This window comes from Corvus brachyrhynchos, unplaced genomic scaffold (genome assembly GCF_000691975.1).
Source record: "Corvus brachyrhynchos isolate BGI_N302 unplaced genomic scaffold, ASM69197v1 scaffold6, whole genome shotgun sequence".
Classification (NCBI taxonomy): Eukaryota; Metazoa; Chordata; class Aves; order Passeriformes; family Corvidae; genus Corvus; species Corvus brachyrhynchos.
The window spans coordinates 549301-555951 of NW_008238632.1; the positions used below are offsets into that span (position 1 = coordinate 549301).

The window sequence follows — 6651 nt, forward strand, 5'->3', positions numbered from 1 at the left end:
CTATGATATATCAGAGTACCCATTGTAATTTCATGAAGGCATGGGGGGTGGAGCGTTCAACTTGTACTTGTGAGCAAAAGCACCTGTGCTGAGATAGGCAGATGCTGAAGCAGCTGTAATTTAATGAGAAATTTGAACAGGGAGAGATAGAAGCGATGAGGATTTCTGCTCCAAACGGGAAAGGAGAAAACCTCAGTTCCTAGAGATGCTCCCAGAAATAGTCCTAAAGATGAAGATGAGGAAGACCCTTTGCTCCCAGGGAAGGAGAAGGGCCTCTGTTCTTAGAGATGAAATGCTCCCAGAGATGGATGAAGAGAACTTTTGTTTCTGAACGGCTCAACCTTAAAATTGTACCCCAAAAAACTTCAAGAGTGGACCCTCAAAAGTAGTTGTGGGAAAAGCTGCAAGTTGGGGAAGGGACTCACATGCAGGCAGAGAGACTCCTCTTCCTAAATGGACTGAACAAAGTTATTTGGAACTGGGTGGCTGTCTCGTTGTGATACTGTTTTCATAGCATGGGCAAGAGAGACTCCTCTTCCTAAATGGACTGAACAAGGTTATTATGGAAGTGGTAAACAGACTGAACATCTCAAGGGTTGTCTTTTTATATTGTCACTTGGACAAGGGAGAAAGGTGGGGGGAGGAGAAGAGTTCTGAAGGTGTGGTATGACTTTTTTTTCTTTTACGTCTGTTAATAAACTTCTTTATATTCTTTCAAGATTGGTGCCTGCTTTGCATTTCTCCTAATTCTTATCTCACAGAAGGTAAACAGTAATGAGTATTTTGGACCAAACCACTACACTAAATTGGTGTTTCCGCCCAGTTACAAACCCAACCCGCTACACACTTAAAATGTGTTTGTTCATGCAAAATTTATGACAAAGATTATAGGAGTTAGTCTTTGCTCTAACTGATTTGTGAGTAGGCAATCTGAAAATTGCCTGGCTGCTTGTGGTTTGGGTTGGTTAGTTACTGTTGAAGCTAATGTGTGTGTGTCTAAGGTTATCTCAGTAGCCCTGTGGTTTTTAAAGAGGTAGCAGTGAACTGAGAAATGCCCTTACCTTACTGGGGTTTGGAGGCTTGGAAGTTGCATATCAGTGTTTTAAGGTCAGGCTAAGGCACGGATGAGATACCCAGCACCTTCATGGCTGCTCTTGTGCCCTGGAGTTCCTGCATACGTCTCCTTACGCAACACAGAACAGAAAAAACTAAAACTTAGAGCAAGGTGTGCAACAACCTCGTAGCTGAAAGAGCAGTGGCTGAGCAGAGCCTTTGCTGCAAAGAGCTCTGCAGAGACAGTGGGAGAGGCAGTCTTATTTTTTTCATTTATTCATGTGGTTCACCCTTAATGGTGATAAGAAATTTCATTGACCCAGATTTTGTTTATTGTGTTTTAAGATCAAGCTGGTAATTTCTCCACTGTGACTCTTTTGTGCAATCTGTGTGCAGTTCTCTGCTGTGTCAAGATGTGTCTGTGCTGTTGGCAGACTGTTGGATTATACTTCTTTCACCCCTGCAGTACAGCTGTAAAAAAATAGTAACTGCAGGTTTTTCTTTGTGTTTTGTTGTTGTGCCTCACTAGATTGAATTTCAGAACATCCTCTTCTAGTCTCTGCTTACCTTCTTCCATTCTAGATCTTTGCACGCCTTGTATTACTTACTGTATCTTCATCTAGTTTTCACAGAATTGATCAGGCTGGAAGGGACCACAGTGGGTCATCTGATCCAACCTTCCTGCTCAAGGAGGATCAAAACAAAGCTTTCCTTTGCTTCATTCTGGTCTCCTTCTTTTGCCAGTGCCATTTATCAGTTATGTGGAGATCTTTGGTTTTATTCTTTTGTTTAGTTATTTGTACAGCTGCTTCATACACTACTTTGATCATCCTTCATATGCATTAAACAAGGAGCCATAAACTGCAGTCATGCAGATTTTGAAAGAGCCCTCTGTGAGGCTTGAGCTGTCAGTGGGGCTGGTTGGTTGCTTTGCTCTCCAGCAATTCCCTACATCAGTGGTTTCCGCCACACAATCATCTGCAGTACAGAGCAACAAGGGCAAAAGCAATGAAAAACTTCATAGTTTATTGCCTAGAAACTTATCTTAATCTCTTTCTCTTTCAGATAAATGTTTTTGCAGTGAAGAATCACAGCAAAAAAGGGTTTTGAATAAAAAAAAAATAGGGACCTAAATAAATGAAAAAAAGTGCTATCCTAGAAGTTAAACTAGGACCTGTATATTCTAATAAACTCTTCCAAAATTATTTTCTTCTTCAATTAGGAAAGCCAACATGATCAATTAATGGGAAGATTAGTACTATTCAAATACGTAACTTATCCTTTTTTATGATTGAATTTTAGATGTTTTCAGATGATTGTGTATTTGCTTCCCAACAATATGTTTTGCCACTTGGAATATGAATAAAAACAAGATGAAAAAAACTACTGATACAGAAATGGGTTTAGTTGTAAAACTATGTATTTGCTGTTGTGTGAGCCCTTTCTCAAAGGACATTTGTGTTTGTTTTCTGCAAAGATGAGCAGGTGAATGGAAAACATTTGATGTTCTTGGCTTTACTATAGTCTCTAGGAACAGAAAAGTTGAAATGCTTTATAAATTGCATTGTTGTCTAACGGTATCCAAAATATTATGGAGTTTCTGTGACAAACTGTGCTAGCAGAAGCATGATGTGAACTGATACAACAACTTTTTCTTTTTTTGAAACTTTTTAAATGCATCTTGTGAAGCAAACTTTGGTGAGAAGCACTTATGTAATCACGTGGATATTACCTGGGTAGTGAAACCTGATCTTTTTTGGTAATTGCAGATTTCCATAACTCCCTTAAGAAGTGTAGTGAATTCAGCTTTCTGAACACAGTGCACTTTGATCATACCATCCCCTAAATTAGTATTTCTTGAAGATGGTAGCACTCCTTCCTGTATGAAACTATATCACATGTGAATATATGTATATGTGTTGAAAATATGTTGATATACATTCTGTTGCACAGATGTCTTATTTCAGTAGGAAAGTTATTTAATTCATAGATCAGTATATAACATAAGGAGTAGTAAAGAGCTAGGCAATTCTCATGAAATATGATTTGAATGCAAACTGTTATTCTTTACCTGATTATTAAAGGCAAATCAGAACCATACCTTTGAGATTCAGGCTTGACTGTAGGCCACAGCGGGAAGGTTGAGGCTGTTCGGTGCAGAAAAATAAACGGTGATAAGTATTGATTACAGAAGAAAGCATTTCAGAATGAGATTTGACCAAACCTGTTTGAGGGAACAAATAAAACAAATTGCTCTTGGCAACTTACTCTTGGCCCCATTTCCATATGTGATTGTAGGCTATTTAAGGGAATTAATGATGGTGAAGGTGGTAAGGTTACAAGGCAAAGAGGTTGCGGCTTTTTAAGAATGCAGAGAGAAGGAAGAAGGTCATAGAAAAGGAAGGAAGGCAAAAAAGAGACAAGAATTAAAGCTGGAGGAGGAGGATGAACTGCAAAACTGGCAGATGGCAGAAGTGCGTGCATCTCAAGCAGCAGCAGTTGGAAATGGGGCAGTAGAAAGCACATGGTGGGTACCTGAGTACAAGGAAACACGAGGCTGGGAGTAGTAAAAAAGCCAGAGATCCTGAGACCATGGTTCAAAACTGCCAGGGTGAAGTGAGGGCTCGACTCTGGGGACTGCAGGGACACCCCACGGGACTGGCAGTCAGGAACAGACAGCCTGGGGGCATGAGGGCAGCCCACGCCCTGAGCATTGGGTGGGGACAGGCTGAGGCTGGGACAGGACATGTGCCCCTGGGCATGTGGGGGTTAGGATCAGAGACAGCCTTATGATGGCAGGACATGGCCACGGTGATGTGCATTGCTACACACAGTTGTTGGAGGGTAGAATGGGGAAGGCAAGATATGGTGTTTGTGGTTGTATTTTGCTGAATGCATGAAGTCAGTTAAATGTCATAAACATCCATAGATTTTGTTGTGCTGTTGTATGTGTTGATTTATGCTGTTGTCTTCTCATATTATTTAAAAGTGGTAAGAATATATAAACAATTGGAAATGTGAAATAAAAATATAGTGATAAGATTTGCAGCTTCTGAAACTATGTACTGATCTTGCTTACCTTATTTATAATCAAAATAGTCAAAAACTATATGATGCATAATTGTTCAGCAGTGTGAAAGAGAAGATAGTTTTCTGCCTAGTATTTTTATTTTGGTAAATAGTAATATTTCACAATTATGATAAAATGGGCTGCATGTCATTTGGAAATAAGGAGATGGTTTGGGCTTTCCTCTTAAATGTTATTCTTACTCTATAATCATTGCATTAATATAGCTCCCAAAATGCTCTTGTTCTAGCAAATTTCCGTAACTGTGGTGCTTGAAAACTGGTCATGCATTTACGTGCAATGTGAAATTGAAGATACTCCTTTGGGCATGATTTTGCTCAGAAATGTTTTAACATCATTAATAATGTATAAGTGTAACAGGCTTAAGCAAGCCATAGACTAGGTCACTTCTGATCTGCACAATAATAATTCCTACATGGCAATTAGTATTACAATAAGTATGTAAAAATGGTGGTGAGGGGTGAATATACGTGTACTTTATTTTTGGAAGCTAGATAACCTTTTGATTGATGACATAACCCATGTCAATTCAAGTTGTTTACTCTGGCATGGTATTACAAACCAGTTTTCAGACTAAAGCTCACACTACTGCTCTAAGAGAAGAAAAGGAGGTAATGAATATTAGTGGAAAATCGTAAGAAAAAGAGTCTTAAACTAGGCCGTTTAAGGTAGTTGTGATCGTTCACCATTGCAATTGTGATTGTCTCTCTGTGGGTCACCTTGAGCAACTTCTGTGTATGAACAGACTCTTGAAGTGTGACGTGCCGTCTCTCTGTGGGTCACCTTGAGCAACTTCTACTGTGTATGAACAGACTCTTGAAGTGTGACGTGCATTTGGAGACAACAAAGTGAGTGTTTATTGGTCAGCAAACATTAGAGACAGATAGGGTTTAATGAACTCTTTGGCTAGATATCCCTATGTGTCTGGTCTGCAACAGGAATCTGAAGAGTCTTTGCTGGCCAGGCAGCTGTGAATTGTCAAGAATGAGACTAGTCTTGATGTTAATTAAAAATTAACAACTGTTTTATCAGAAGAATAATTTTGAAAAAATTAATTAAAGCTAAAATAATTCGGTCTGGGAAAATCCACTAGTAAGGAAACCCAAGTAAAAATCCCAAAACCCGGGTCCACAGCGATTAGAGACCTTTAGGCCTAACTGGCACAAGGCCCCAGTGCAGGAAGCCTGCAACGCTGGGTTAACTTTGGCTAGTCCAAAGTTAGATAATTAAAATGGTCTCTCTGGGAGATAGAGGCCTGAGTCACCAGCATTGGGCTTCACCCACAGCTAATCTGAGGCAAAAAGCAAGCTCCAGTGCTGTGCACTGAGTTTTATGGTGTCCATGCTCCGCCCAGGTCTGCCCACAATCCAGCCCCCATGGTCTGGAGCGATTGGTGGAGTCTTGAAGTGAGGTCATCTGATCCTGCCAATGGCTGGCTGTTGTCTGGGGTAAAGTTTAGGGATGATGTCACTTGCTTGAAAGGCGGGAAAATGTCCTCGTTGAAATTCATGTTGCCGTGGAGCTGAGTTGCTGGTTAATGGACAGGAGACTAAAAATAGCTTTTGACAGTTAAAAGTCTGCTCTTGGAGCTGGGCCTGGAAAATTGTAGATCTTAAGGAAATTAACAAAAGCATTAAACTGCACTACAAACACTTCAAAAAAACTCCAACTTTTAAAACAGAACAATCAACAAACATTTTAAGGAACTTTTTAAACAGAACTATAAACACTTTAAGGAACTTTTAAAACATACTAATTAACTTGGATAACTTGGGTATGTGCAGGAAACAATACATTTGTAAGGTTAAAGCTTAAGGAAGGGATTAAACTTATTTTATTAATTATTATAAATATTTTATTAACAGGGATTTTTAACTAGGAACTGTGTGATTAAGTGATTCTGAGAATTAACTCAATAACTTTAACAGTTTGATGGGCAGTTTTAGTATGTAAAGACTTAATTTGGCAATTGAAACACTTAATATGCAAAATGTAAAACTAGGACATTTAACATCTTATCATGCAAAATCAGGGCACTTAACATGCAAAGGCCAATTTGGTGGATTTCATATATAACAAATGAAATGGAAGAGGGCCACCCTTCTTTGCTCCTTTAAAAAAGTCTCCATTGTTTCTAGGTTGCTGTCTGCCACCTGCTTTGGGCATTGATGCCTTTCCACACTGTTGTTTTCCTCTTGAATCCTTAAGCTGGTAGCAAATCCTGTGTCACCAGTCCTAACTCTCTTTTGGTTTTACCTTTCTGATCATGCATTGCTGTCCTCTGAACTTTCTCTGAGGTCTTTCCCATATCTTGGCAACTTCCTTAGAAGTCAGCCTGAACCAAGGTGAGGCTGCCGTGGCATGTCTGAGCCACAGGAAGATTGACCCCCTAGAGAGAGGTCACAGAGCCAGAACGTTAAACATTGAGGTCACATACTATGAGACATCAAATGAGGAACTTAAATGACATTAATTATTCCTTAAATTTTAAGTCTTTCAGGAGTCTTTAA

General features: G+C 39.5%; 1 protein-coding gene across 2 annotated transcripts in view; it reads left to right on the top strand.

Moving 5' to 3' along the window:
• EPM2A (epilepsy, progressive myoclonus type 2A, Lafora disease (laforin)) overlaps window positions 1-6651 on the top strand; it is a 42321-nt gene that overhangs the window by 11055 nt on the left and 24615 nt on the right. The gene's annotated exons all lie outside the window — the stretch shown is intronic.